The 15568-nt window shown below is 39.6% G+C and overlaps 1 protein-coding gene across 35 annotated transcripts in view; it reads right to left on the bottom strand.

Annotated features, from left to right (window-relative positions):
* Positions 1-15568, bottom strand: part of TPH2 (tryptophan hydroxylase 2) — a 365498-nt gene that overhangs the window by 114694 nt on the left and 235236 nt on the right. For 4 of the 35 annotated variants that reach the window (XM_064283854.1, XM_064283845.1, XM_064283835.1 and 1 more), the window contains one exon: positions 1-15568. This exon is cut by the window's right edge and continues 18353 nt beyond it. The exons of the other annotated variants lie outside the window; for them this stretch is intronic. The gene's annotated coding sequence lies outside the window, so the exon portion shown is untranslated. 35 annotated transcript variants of the gene reach the window in all.

Consider the following 15568-nt stretch of genomic DNA (forward strand, 5'->3'; position numbering starts at 1 on the left):
TTACATGCTACGTAATAGCACCCCACTCAGTGACACAAAGGAACGAACTACTGACACATGCAACAATACGGATGAGTCTCGAATACGTTATGCTGAATGAAGGAAGCCAGACAGAAAAAGTACATATTGCAAGATTTCTTTCATATAAAATTCTAGAAAATGCACACAATGACAGCAAATAGATCAGTGTTTACCTGGGGATGGGAGTAGAGGAAGGGTAATTATAACAGGGCGTGAGAAAAGTTTTGAGGGTAATGGAAATGTTCAATAATTTGATTTTGGTGGAGGTTTCATGGGAGTAGATATCTGTCAAACCTCATCAAACTGTTCACTTTACATAGGAGTAGCTTATAGCACACGACCGTACCTCGATAAACTTGTAACAAAGAAACGAAAAACGTATATTCTCGAGAGGTATTGATGAATTCAACCATTATAAAAAGATTTAATATGAATCACTGATCGATTTCCAAATTTCTTCAACAATGTTAAATGGAAAAACACTGGGATAAAAATCATACATACATCGTGCTTAGAATTATGTAACCATAAACAGGAAAAAGGACTAGTAGAAAATGCTACCATGGTTTGGAATCCTAGAATGATAGCCTCATGAATGCTTTATTTTCTTCTTCTTATCAGCGTTTTTCAAATTTCCTCTAATTAGAACACATTAGTTTTATAGTAGGGAAAAAAATTAATATATTTATTTACTTTTTTACTCAAGCATCATTTCTGACCCATCTTTTCATACTTCCATAGGATTAATCTTCCTAAAATAGTGCTTTCATTACTCTACAATGGCTTCCTATTGCAAGTCCCTTCTGGCATACACAAGCCCAGTCATCACCTGTTTCCATTAGATTTGTAACATCTTCAGTTTAGAAGTAAAAATGATCTGTATGCTATAAATTTACTTTTAAAAGAAAGTCCAGATACATAAATGTCAGATTATCTACCAGCAAAGGGTGGCAACCCAGTATTGTGTTTTAATATTTTCTTTTTTTTTTTCATAATAATTCAGAACAGTGTTGTCTTTTTTTCTAGCTTTCACTTTTATTTTAGTCACAGTATTCTTTTTTATTCTTTAAGGTAAAAAATTTTGGCAGTTGTATTTTTAAAGGATGTGCATTATATATTTAAATGTACTTTAAACAATAGATTTGAAATCCCTTGTGAATAAGGAACAACACATGTTTGAAGGCTAAAATTTCCAGTTGCATGTGTTGTTATTAGATGCCATCATGTCGGTTCTGACTCATAGCGACCCTGTGTACAACAGAAGAAGACGCTGTTCAGTCCTGTGCCATCCTCACAATCCTTGCTATGTTTGAGCCTATTGTTGCAGACACTGTATCAATCCATCTCATTGAGGGCCTTCCTCTTTTTTTCTGACCCTTTACCTTACCAAGCATGATGTCTTTCTCCAGACACTTGTCCCTCCTGATAACATGTCCCAAGTATGTAAAACGTAGTTTTGCCATCCTTGCTTCTAAGGAGCATTCTGGCTGTGCTTCATTCTTCTGACAGCCCATGGTATATTCAATATTCTTCACCAACAACATAATTCAAAGGCATCAATTCTTCTTTGGTCATCCTTATTCATTGTCCAGCTTTTCCATCCATATGAGGTCATTGAAAACACCATGCTTTGGGTCAGGCACACCTTAGTCCTCAAAGTGACATCTTTGCTCCTTAACACTTTACACTTTACAGAGAGGGGTCTTTTGCAGTAGATTTGCCCAACACATTATATTATTTGATTTATTGACTGTTGCTTCCATGGGCGTTGATTGTGGATTGAAATATAATGAAATCCTTGACAACTTCCATCTTTTCTCTGTTCATCATGATGTTGCTCATTGGTCCGGTTGTGAGGATTTCTGTTTTCTTTATGTTGAGACGTAATCCATACTGAAGGCTGTAGTCTTTGACCTTCATCAATAAGTGCTTCAAGTCCTCTTCACTTTCAGCAAGCAAGGCTGTGTCATCTGCATAACGCAGGTTGTTAATGAGTCTTCCTTCAGTACCAATACCACCTTCTTCCTCATATAGTCCAGCTTCTTGGATTATTTACTCAGCACACAGATTGAATAAGTACGGTGAAATGATACAACCCTGAGGCACACCTTCCCTGACTTTAAACCAAACAGTATCCCCTTGTTCTGTTCAAATGACTGCCTCTTGGTCTATGTACAGGTTCTGCATGAGCACAATTAAGTGTTCTGGAATTCCCATTCTTTGCAATGTCACTCATAATTTGTTATGATGCACATAGTCCAATGCCTTTGCATAGTCAATAAAACACAGGTAAACATCTTCTGGTATTCTCTGCTTCCAGCTAAGATCCATCTGACATCAGCAATGATAGCCCTCATTCCACATCCTCTTCTGAATCTGGCTTGAATTTCTGGCAGTTCCTTGTCAATGTACTGCTGCAACCATTTTTGAATGGCCTTCAGCAAAATTTTACTTATGTGTGATATTAATGATATTGTTCAATGATTTATGCATTCTTCTGGATCACCTTTCTTTGGAATGGGTACAAATATGGATCTCTCCCAGTTGTTTGGTTAGGCAGCTGTCTTTCCAAATTTCTTGGCATAGACCTCCAGTGCTGCATCTGTTTGTTGAAATATCTTAAGTGGTATTCCACTGATTTCTGGATCCTTATTTTTTTCAATCCCTTCAGTGCAGCTTGAACTTCTTCCTTCATCATCATCAGTTCTTGATCATATGCTACCTCCTGAAATGGTTGAATATCAACCAATTCTTTTGGTACAGTGGCTCTTTGTGTTCCTTCCATCTTCTTTTGATCCTCCCTGCATCACTCAATATTTTCCCCATGAAATCCTTCAATATTGCAACTCAAGGCTTGAATTTTTCCTTCAGTTCTTTCAGCTTGAGAAATGCCAAGTGTGTCCTTCCCTTTTGGTTTTCTATCTCCAGGTCTTTACACATTTCATTATAATACTGTACTTTGTCTTCTTGAGCCACCTTTTGAAATCTGTTCAGCTTTTTTACTTCATCATTTCTTTCACTTTAGCTACTCGAAGTTGAAGAGTAAGTTTCAGATTCTCTTCTGACATCCATTTTGGTATTTCCTCTCTGTCCTGTCTTTTTAATGACCGTTTGCTTTCTTCATGTATGATGTCCTTGATGTCATTTAACAACTCATCTGGCCTTTGGTTATTGGTGTTCTATGCATCAAATCTATTCTCGAGATGGTCTCTAAATTCAGGTGGGATATATTTAAGGTCATATTTTGGCTTTCATAGACTTGCTGTAATTTTCTCAGCTTCGACTTGAAATTGCATATGAGCAATTGATGGTCTGTTTTTGTAGTCAGCCCCTGACTTTGTTCTGACTGATGATATTGAGCTTCCCCATCATCTCTTTCCACAGCTGTAGTTGATTTGATTCCTATATACTCCATCTGGTAAGATCCACGTGTATAGTCACTATGTTGTTGAAAAACGGTATTTGCAATGAAGAAATCGTTCTTTTTGCAAAATTCTATCATGCAATCTCCAGCATCATTTCTATCACCACTGCCATATTTTCCAACTACCAATACTTCTTTGTTTCTAACTTTTGCATTCAATCATCCGTAATTATCAATGTGTCTTGATTGCATGTTTGATCACTTTCAGACTACAGAAACTGGTAAAAATCTTCAATTTCTTCCTCTTTGGCTTTAGTGGTTGGTGTGTAAATTTGAATAATAGTTGTATGAACTGGTCTTTCTTATAGAAGTGTGGATATTATCCTATCACTGACAGCATTGTACTTCAGGATAGATCTTGAAATATTCTTTTTTGATGATTAACGTGATGTTATTCTTCAACTCGTCATTTCTGGCATAGTAGACCATATGATTCTCTGATTCAAAATGGCCAATACCAGTCCACTTCAGCTCACTAATGCCTAGTATTTCGATCTTTATGTGTTCCATTTCATTTTTGACCGCTTCCAATTTTCCTAGTTTCATACTTTGTACATTCCATGTTCCAATTATTAATGGATGTTTGCAGTTGTTTCTTCACATTTTGAGTTGTGCCACCGTAGCAAATGAAGGTCTTGAAAGCTTTACTCCGTCCAAATCATTAAGGTTGACTCTAAAGGAACAGCTCTTCCCCAGTCATGTTTGAGTGCCTTCCAACCTGAGGTGGCTCATCTTCTGACACTATAGCAGACAATGTTCTGCTGCCATTCATAAGGTTTTTATTGGCCAATTTTTTCAGAAGTAGATCACCAGGTCCTTCTTCCTGCTCTGTCTTAGTCTGAAAGCTCTGCTGAAACCTGTCCACCATGGGTGACCCTGCTGGTTTTTTAAATACCGACGTGCGAGCAACCACAGTACAGCAAATTGACAGATAAGTGGTGTACCTGCATATGGAAGATACACATACTGTGACCTCTGGTGCAAAGTGTATATAATAAAGAGCTTTCAAATATCCAAAGAAATGATTTCCTTTCAAATGTCACAAAATGATGCTCTAAGTGTTTTGAGTTTGGCTAACAGTGAAAATTCACCTTTACTTAAGCAATTAAATTACGAATTTTATCGTTATAAAACAAAAACAAAAAACCTGCCTGGCAATTCTTTCTCTCAAAAATCATTTTCTTAAACATGATGTTCTATTACAGAAGAGACTGGCCCAACAACCTGTTCTGTTCCTTATCTGAAATTCTTGTGTGGAGAGAATTTTTAATGTCATAACTAATCAATGAGTCAATTAAACCAATAGACAAGTGCTGATTTTATAAGAGGCTATATCAGCTAGGGTTCAATCAGAGGAGCAAAACCACGATAAGTGATATAGAATAAAGAACTGATCACAGACACTAGACCCTTCGAAATTGTGTGAACTGTTGCTTCTGCCTCTGGTGCTGGGCCTTGTACTGGATTGAATAGCATACCCAATAATTCATGTCACAGAACCACAGGCCTTCTTTGGAAATAGGGTCTTTGCAGATATATTTAGTTAAAATGATGTCATACTGGATTAGGGCAGGCACTAATCCAATGAATGTGGCCTTATAAGAAAACAGACACACACAAGGAGAACTCCATGTAATCACAGAAGAAGAGATTGGAGATATTGTCTACAAGCCAAGGGATGCCAAGAATTGCTGGTGACCACCAGATGCTAGGAACAGGCAGGAAAGAGCCACCCCTAGATTCTTCAGAGAGAACATGGCTTTGCCCCCGTCAACATCTTGATTTCAGACTTCTAACATGTAGAATTGTGAAAGAATAACTTTCTGTTGTTTCAAGTCACCCAGTTTATGGCAATTTTTTACGGCAGTCCTAGGAAAGTAATACAGGCCTGAAGTAAGCAGTACAGAAGAAACTATGGGCATGAATCAGACAAGAGCAAAAATAAGCTGGAACCAATGAGGACAAAATAGAACCGACAAAGACAAACTGGAGTCTGTATTTCTCTCACCAGTTCCAACACTGATGGTGTGAGCAACAAGCAGAATAAGACCCATACTTTACTACCCAAGACAGGATTCATAGACACTAAAGGAGGATAGGGAGGAGGAGAGAGAGTTTGTGGAAAGGAAGGAAAGCTGGTCTGGCTGCTGCCTCATGCCAAACAAGTGAACGAGCAGATCAACTCAATCAGCTGGCAGATCATTGAACAGCATCTGGCCCTACATTGAGATCTAGCTACTCCTTCACTTCCACCTTCCAAGTCTCAGGCAAATTTCTCTTGTGGTTAACCCTACCCATGATGGGACTATACCAGGGAAATGAATTCTAGAAAACATAGTTCCACCATAGCTAGGTTGACACAGTACAAGCCACCACAGAAATAAATTTCTTAGCCCCTTTTTTCTTCACTTGTATCTCATATTCTATATTCTTTCCCCAATCTGCACTAGTTGTGGGTTCCCAAATTTGATCTATAAACCCTCTACCTTCTTATCTCCAAGTCACTGAAGATATTTTGGAATACTCTTCAGGTGTCTGTGAAATATCTTGATAAAGATATTTTTCAGAGTTCAATATTGGAGTCTGAAGCTGTAAAAAAAAAACTCATCGGCGTAAAGATTTTGGTGTAATTCAGCATAAATTATTCAGCATAGATGACATCATATTCTGTGGACATAGACAATGAGCTCACCCAGAAAGAGCTTGAGCCCAAGGGAAGAACAATGATGGAGCCTTCAGGAACACCAATATAAGGTGCACAAACAGGACAGGAGAAATATTTCTGTCGTGTAGAATAATCTAGTATGTCCAGATCTGAGAGCTCAGTAAGTTTTAGTGAACATGATCTAACATTTAAGTCTCACAACACTTCTATGAGGTTGCTAGCTGCCATCACATTGACTCTGATTCATGGAGACCTTATGTCCAACAGAACAAAATGTTGTCCAGACCTGCTTTATCCTCATGATCACCACCATGTTCATCATTGTGGCTATCATGCCAATACATCTCACCAAGGGTCTCCCACACCCTCTTTGGGTTTCTACTTCATCAAACACGATGTCCTCCTCTAGCAATTGATCCCTCCTGATGATGTGTCCAAAGCAAGCAGGTGGAACAATGTTCTTTTGTGATCCATAAGGTTTTCATTGGCTAATTTTTAGAAATAGATCACCAGGCCTTTCTTCCTAGTCTGACTTAGTTTGGAAGTTCCACCGAAACCTGTCCACCATGGGTGACCCTGCTAGTATTTGAAATACTGGAGGCATAGCTCCCAGCATCATAGCAACACACAAGCCACCATAGTACAACAAACTGACAAACAGGCGACGATGGCTCTGAGAGCTGGACAAGAACTATTTCCCCTATTTTGCAGATACGTCTGCATGAAATTAAGTAGCCTGTAATCCCTGAAAACTTTCTTTGGTTCTGACCCCAGAAATTTTAAAAAGACAGAAAAGCCATATTGGAGAGGAAAGTTAAGACCAGCTGGCTGAGTTAGTGCCCAACACACTCTTCTTTTTTCCTTTATTTCTTTATCTTTCAAAATGATAGATTCAGGAACCCATGGCACAAAAAACTAAGTTTCTCAGAAGTAAGAGAGTATCACTCTTGGCCCCAAATTTCCTCAAACACAACATCTGCAGCTAGGCCTGGTTTGGTAAACCAACCACACAGATACTGGAAGGGACAGTGACCATCCTGGTCAAAGAATTCTAAGGTAAAACCTTAACAAAAAAACTATTTGAAATGGAATATAAGCTTCTAGAAGGCAAGGAACCTCCTGAGCACTTTATGCTGAGCAGCACCTAAGTACTCTGGTGGATAAAAAAAGAAGACCCAGGTCATGTAGAAAGTTGATGCCATTTCAAGGCAATTGCTTGTTTATTCCTCCCAAAGATATCAAATCAATTGCTGTAATATCACATCCAGGAAAAGAAGCCCAAGCTTTCCTACTTTATGTTCACCAGCCGATGTGTATCACATATCTTTTGACCCTTTTGGTTGGATGGAACAAGGACACACTTCAATCACCTCATGAAATAAAAGGGTTATTACAAAATGCACACAGATTGGACAGGAAGTTGTCACAATAATTCTCTATCTCTTTCTCAGGGACCTCAGTCTCATTCAGTCATACACAGCATCTAAGATTCCTATATATGTGCTTCCTTCTCTTCACAACCAAGCAGTTTTCTCACTCAACTCTTTATCTTTTCTGCTGTGTTGTCACTTTCATATGTCTTTGGAGCCCTGGTGGCACAGTGGTTAAGTGATATGGCTGCTAACTAAAAGGTCAGTAGTTCAAATCCACCAGCTGCTCCTTGGAAACCGTATGAGGCAGTTCTATTCTGTCTTCTAGGGTCACCATGGATGAGAATTGACTCAATGGCAACAGGTTTGGTTTTGTGGATTTCAGCTTGCCACAGCCACTAGTTGATTCCTGCTTCCCTTTCATTTTCAGCTTCCCTGCTACCTGAAATTTTTTTTTCTGTGATCTTAATTGCAATTTCTTAAGAGAAAGGATACATGATTCAACTCCTCTTTGTAAACAAAGATATAGGTCATACGTTACTGGCCAGCCTATGCAATGACTACCCTTGGATCACATGCCTACTCCTGGTGTCCAGGGTGGCTCAGGAAGCTGACTAGAACACCAACAAAATAGGAAAGAATCATATGATTTAAAACATAGCTTTGCATGTTTTTGAGCTAGGCACTTTCTTATAGTTGGGGGTGCGGGCATGAAAGTTGAGAACAGGCCTTGGAAGTTTAATCAGTCTAGGAGTGTTAGTAACAGCTTGCCAAAAAGAAAAGAAAGGGATCTCCTTATGATGAATTTCTTAATGTTGAATTCATCTGACAGCCACAATATCAAATTAAGCCTAGTATAATATCAATGAAATCAAAAGAGTCAATTCCTGTGAAAGTACATTAAAAAATACTTACCACTATACAATGTAAGAGCTGTTACTTCAGGAACCCAAAGCTTTCATTCGTTCTTTTAATTAATGGTGCCTACTAGGAAACCCTGGTGGTGTAGTGGTTAAGTGCTATGGCTGCTAACCAAAGGGTTGGCAGTTCGAATCCACCAGGTGCTCCTTGGAAATTGTATGGGGCAGTTCTACTCTATCCTATCGGGTCGCTATGAGTCGGAATCAACTCAACAGCACTGGGTTTGGTTTTTTTGGTTTTTACTATGTGCTAGGCACTTTAAAATATTAATATTTATATAGGCACTACACTATTTGCTGGGGAAATGCAGCCATCACTTTTCAAATTCCAGTTACACCAATGTTGTAAGTGTACGCATCTTTTTAAAGCAATTAAATTATTTTATTTCTTTTTCAATGAAACTTGAATGGCTAATCACAGTCACTTAGCAGCTCCTAAAACCTAAATAGCAGACATGACCAGTCCTTGAATGAGACCTCTGAAGAAAATACAGCATGCTACAGGAAGTATATTGCTCATTCAGTGAAGTGGCAGACACTGGTTGGCATCAGTGCTGAATGAATGCTCCAGTACAGCATCAGAAAACCCCGCTGCTGACAGCGCCATATTTCAAAGGTACTTTAAAACCAAGCTCTTAATCCCCTCCTGGCTCCCAGATACTTCACGGCTCATACGTTAGAAGCAGGAGTGTGTATATGTTAACCAAATCCAATTCCTTTTGTGTCTACCTTCCAGATTCTTCCTAGAATATTAACATTGGGTTTTAACTTTTTTTTTTTTTAAACTTTATACCCACCCCACCCCCCAAACACTGTAGCTTTTCTGGATAATACTGAACAGCTGCAATGCGCTACCCAGTGGGATTGCTGAGATTTTTGCCAATTGCTAAAATGACTCTATGTAAATACTTATTCACACATGTGGAAATAGAAAAATTGTTTAAGAACCAAGGGACCCATCAGAATGAAAGATGCCAACTAAGTGCTAGGACATTATTATTTCATCTGTAAGAGGAATGAGGCAGAGAAAAATAATTTCTGGTAGGGCTGAAAATGCCTCAGAAGTATTATGTTAATTATTATCATGAAAGTTCACCAGAAGCCTCCAAGCTCAGCAAACTTGACCAGAAATCTATTTCCCTTCTGACAATCTTGCAGCCTGTACTAGCACTCTTACTTCTAATTACGTCAATTAAAAGTTCTTTATAATAAAATGTTGTCATTTCTCTTCCTCAGACCTTAAAACTATAGGGATAATTGTCACGTTGTTCTTTCACACTCCCAAATGTGATTTTCTTCCTAGTATGGAGAGCTGCTTCATTCCCCTTTCTACTGTAAGGACTAAAGAAAATAGTCTTTCTGAATTACTGAGAAAAGCTTTAACTATTTGTATGTTTGTTCATTAATAGTATGAGAATCTAAACAGAAATGGTTAACACACAGGTTTTCCTTCTGCTTAGAGTTCTTTTATTGCCAGGAGCTGTCGAAGACACACACACTCATGCCTCTGGCATAAGTCATCAAGCTGCGGAAATCAGGTCATCAACAGGCCCAGCCTCCCTGCAATCTGAGATGGACTACATCATTGTTTCAATTACATCTCTAACATGAGTTAATGTTCAACAGCAAGAAAACATTTGTTCTCTAGCAGAGAGACTCCAATAACTGAATTGTCCCTCAGATTCCTCACAGAGGATGTGGAATAGCTGGTAATGACAAGCACTGACTGCAGACAAGTTGAGTTGGTCAATTACCTACCCTCTGCTGAATTGAAGTCTAGATGATGCATTTCACAAACACAGATTGCTTGGGAGTGATAGGAAAAGAGAAAAGCTTGCACTTGCCAACTTAATAGGACATAGTTCTCATTTGAGCAAATTAGGATGTCACCCTATTTTCCATCATTTTCTCCCAAAACAATAACACAAGTCTTTACTGGCCATTTAGGCTCATTTACAAAACAGTACTTCCCTTTGGAGATATATATCCCTATTTCTCCCCTCTTTCCATATTGAAACAACTCTACTCAATGTAAAATCTCCTACCAATGTGTCATCTGAAATAAATTATTGCAGGACCATGGCGATAGGGGTCACCTACAGTCAGAACATTAATTACCTGTACATTTTCAAAAGTACTAAATGCTAACCTCAGATTTGATGGCTAAAGTTTGTCTCAAGTATATTGGACATGTCATCAGGTGGGATCGGTCCCTGAAGAAGGATGTCATGCTTGGTAAAGTAGAGGGTCAGCAAAAGAGAGGAAGACCCTCAAGGAGATGGATTGACACAGTAGCTGCAATGATGGGATCCGACATTGCAACGACTGGAAGGATGGCACAGGACTGGGTAGCGTTTCTTTTTGTTGTACATACCGTCGCTATGAGTCAGAAATGACTCAATGGCACCTAATAATAATAGCAAAGTTTTAAATTTTTCCCTCAGTTTGCTTGTAATCTTGCTGGACTCTATGTTACACAGAAATTAGCTTTGAATAACGAGAAAAATTCACAACAGTCAGAAAAACATAGCAAACCGTATCCACAGATACTTTCCCAAATTACCTTATGTTTATGCTGGGATTTGAGATGAAATGTGATGCAATGATAAAACCATGGACTTCAGAGTCAGACCTGTTGTTGTTAGATGCCTTTGAGTCAGTCCCAACTCCTAGTGACCCTATGTACAAGCAGAATGAAACACTGCCCAGTTCTGCTCCATGCCTACAATCACTGTTAATGCTTGAGCCCATTGCTACAGCCATTCTGTCAATCCATCTCCTTGAGGGTCTTCCTCGTTTTTGTTGACCCTGTACTTTACCAAGCATGTTGTCCTTCTCCAGGGGCTGATCTCTCCTGACAACATGTCCAAAGTGTGTAAGACATAGTCTCGCCATCCTTGCTTCTAAGGCACATTCTGGTGGTACTTCTTCCAAGACAGATTGTTTGCTTTTTTGGCAGTCCATGGTATATTCAATATTCTTCACCAACACCACAATTCAAAGCCATCAATTCTTCTTCAGCCTTCCTTATTTGTTGTCCAGCTTTCACATGCATATGAAGCGATTGAAAACACCATGGCTTGGGTCAGGAATACCTTACTCTTCAAGGTGACATCTTTGCCTGTCAACACTTTAAAGAGGTCTTTTGCAGCAGATTTGCCCAGTGCAATGCACCTTTTGATTTCTTGACTGCCGCTTCTAGGGCATTGATTGTGGATCCAAGTAAAATGAAATCCTTGACAATATTTTCTTCATTTATCATGATGTTGCTTATTGGTCCAGTTGTGAGGAATGTTTTTCTTTATGTTATGGTGCAATCCGTACTGAAGTCTGTGGTCTTTGACCTTCATCAGTAAGTGCTTCGAGTCATCTTCACTTTCAGCAAGCAAGATTTTGTCATTTGCATAACGCAGGCTGTTAACAAGTCTTCTACCAATCCTCATGCCCTGTTCTTCTTCATATAGTCCAGCTTCTCAGATTATTTGCTCACCATACAGATTGAATAGGTATGGTGAAAGGATGCATCTCCGACTCACACCTTTCCTGACTTTAAACCACTCAGTATTCCCTTGTTCTGTCTGAACAACTGCCTCTTGATCTATGTACAGGTTCCTCATGAGCACAATTAAATGTTCTGAAATTCCCATTCTCTGCAATGTTACCTGTAATGTGTAATAATCCACACAGGTAAACATCTTTCTGGTGTTCTCTGCTTTTGCCAGGATCCATCTGACATCAGCAATGATATCCCTGGACCCACCCCCTCTTCTGAATCTGGGCTGAATTTCTGGCAATTCCCTGTCAATATACTGCTGCAACAACTGCTGAATGATCTTCAGCAAAATTTTACTTGCGTGTGATATTAATGATATTGTTTGATAATTTCTGCATTTGGTTGGATCACCTTTCTTGGGAATAGACATAAATATGGATCTCTTCCAGTCAGTTGGCCAGGTAGCAGTCTTCCTAATTTCTTGGCATAGACGAGTAAGCACTTCCAGCACTGCATCCCTTTGTTGAAACATCTCAATTGGTATTCCATCAATTCCTGGAGCCTTGTTTTTTGCCAATGCCTTCAGTGCAGCTTGGACTTCTTCCTTCGGTACCATTGGTTCTTGATCATATGCTACCTCTTGAAATGGCTGAGCATTGACCAATTCTTTTTAGTATAACGACTCTGTGTATTCCTTCCATCTTTTTTTGATGCTTCCTGCATCGTTTAACATTTTCCCCATAGAATCCTTCACTATTGCAACTTGAACCTTGAATTTTTTCTTAGTTCTTCAGCTTGAGAAATGCTAAGTGTGTCCTCCCCTTTTGGTTTTCTGTCTCCAGCTCTTTGTACGTCATTATAATACTTCACTTTGTCTTCTCAAGCCGCCCTTTGAAATCTTCTGTTCAGTTCTTTTACTTCATCATTTCTTCCTTTTTCTTTAGCTACTCAACATTCAATTCAAGTTTCAGAGTCTCTTCTGACAGCCATTTCAGTCATTTCTTTCTTTCCTGTCTTTTTAATGACCTCTTGCTTTCTTCATGTATGATGTCCTTGATGTCATTCCACAGCTCATCTGGTCTTCAGTCATTAGTGTTCAACCCATCAAATCTCTTCTTGGGTCAAACCTGAGTGGGTTCAAATTCCTGCATGACTTTATACCTGTTATTTCACCTCTTTGTTCCTTATCTTTCTCACTTGTAAAGGGAGATCTTTCCTCATCCTGTGTCATAGGAATTAAATGCCCACAAGATAAAGTGCTCTGCAGGTAATAGATATTCTATAAATATGGCTCATTTTGGACATTCTCCATAGAAGGTTGGTAAAATTATTATATAGTGAAAATGTGTCCTCAGCACTCCCAATCTTACATTTCTACATGGTTTTCCACTTTTTCAGTACTAACCTCACCTTAAATTTGCAGACTCCCAGTGATTTCATGGTGTCCCACTCTCTCTTACTAAAGTTTATCTGACAGACTGAGGTATTGGGGACTTAATGTAGTGCCTTTCCCAAAAGCTTTTGCATTTTTATAGGAAGATATTTAAAAGATTATCAGACCCAGAAGGAAAAATTATAAATGGTAAAGGCAAGTAGAGGGAAAGTACCTGGAGGCCTTTCCATGTCTCTGACAATACTCCACACCTGTGCAACCAAAGCCATTTCCCTTCTTTGTTGCTAAGTGAAGCCTGATTTTGATGGAGTGGGAATGTGCCCAGCTGCAGGCAATGAGTAGCCATTTGTCTAAAGCAATCAAGCCAATATTGTTCTCATTTGCCAACTAGTAAGTTCCAAAAAAATAGTCTTCTGACTCAGTTTTGGCCAAAGAGACATAAGGAGATGTCTCCTAGTGGTTTCTGTGGGAAAAAAAAAAAAAAAAAATTCTTCCCTAGGAAGAACTTCTTCCCTGGAAAGAAAAGGCAGTTTTGATCTTGCCCTTTTCCTCTTACTTGGGACATTGTTCTGGGTATTGAGGTTCTCCAGAGAAATGGAATCGATTATGCTCTGTTGTTGTCAGGGGCCGTCAAGTTGGTTCTGACTCATAATGACCCTACAGCACAACACAATGAAATACTGCCCAGTCCTGCACCATCCTCACAATTGTTGCTATACTTGGGCTCATTGTTGCAGCCATTGTGTAAATCCATCTCTTTGAGGGTCTTCCTCTCTTTTGCTAACCTTGTATTTTACTGAGCATGATGTCCTTCCCCAGGAACTGAGCCCTCCTAATAACACATCTAAAGGATGTGAGACGTAGTCTTGCCATCCTTGCTTCTGTACCTCTGGTACAGTCCAAATCAATTATATATAGAGAGAGAGAGAGACAAAGAGAGATTTTAAGGAATTGGCTTATGTAATTGTTGGGGCTGGCAAGTACAAAATCCATAGGTCAGGCAACAGGCTGGAAGCTCTAGCAGTCTTGCGTCCAAAATCCATAGGTCAGGCAGTGAGAAACTTCCTGCAGGATGTCTATGTTAAAGTCTTGAGGCAGAATCCTTCTCCCCTTGGGAAAGCCTCAGTTTTTGCTCTTACGATCTTCAACTGATTAGGTCAGGCCCACTTACATTATGGGGGGTGTAGGGTAATGCTATTCAGCTATACGCATCCCCTCCCTAATGGAGTCAGCTTTGCTCTTCCCCGAAGCATGCTAGGGATGAATTTGGGATGGACTCAGGCTAAGGTACAAGGCCGGGAGTGGCATGACTGGGCCAGCGGCCAAGGCCAAAGAATGCCTTAGCAACAAGAAGGAAAACATCTGGGCCTGGATATGAAATCCCTGGGAACGCTGACTACCCGAGGACGTGGGAGGAAACAATGAGCCTTGGTCCCAACTGGAATGGTATATAAGCTGGGTCCCTTGCTAGGTGGTTGTGGAAAATACTCCAGCCGGCCGCCACTGGAGAAAGCAGCTGCTTGCCAGTGTCAGTAAGTTTCCCTGAATGTATGAATCTGGAAAGGGCTATGTGTCAGTTCTTTGGATTATCTGCCAGGACACACAGTGAGGGTCTTTTTCTTGCTGGGCCTGTCCCCTGACAGAGGGTAATCTGCTTTACTTAAGGTTAATTGATATAAATGTTGTTGTTGTTATTAGGTGCTGATGAGTCCATTTCACTCATAGAAGCCCCATGTGATAGAGTAGAACAGCCCACACAGGATTTTCTAGGCTCTAACCTTTACCAGAGTAGATCATCAGGTCTTTATCCTGCAGAGCTGGTGGCGGTGGGTTTGAACCACCAAGCTTTCAGTTAGCAGCTGAGCAATTAAGTGTTGTACGGCAAGGGCTCCTTATATAAATGTTAGTTATGTGTAAATAACTTCAAAACAGCATCTAGACTAGTGTTTGACCAACCAATTAGACACTGTAGCCAAGCAAGTTTACACATAAAAATTAGCCATCATGGTGTGTAAAATTTTGGCAGCCATTTTGGTACTATTAAGTACCATTAGAGAGGCATTAGTGCCACGGCCACTCACCAAAAGGTTGGCAGTTCAAATCTACCAGGCACTCCTTGGAAACTCTATGGAGCAGTTCTACTCTGCCCTATAGGGTCACTATGAGTCGAAATAGACTCAATGGCAATGGGTTCGGTTTTTTGGTTTTAGGGAGGCATCACTAATATAGAGACAATGGGAAAGAATGGGAGCCTTAGTGAAAAAAAAAATGTATATATACAC

Source organism: Loxodonta africana, chromosome 4 (genome assembly GCF_030014295.1).
Source record: "Loxodonta africana isolate mLoxAfr1 chromosome 4, mLoxAfr1.hap2, whole genome shotgun sequence".
NCBI lineage: Eukaryota > Metazoa > Chordata > Mammalia > Proboscidea > Elephantidae > Loxodonta > Loxodonta africana.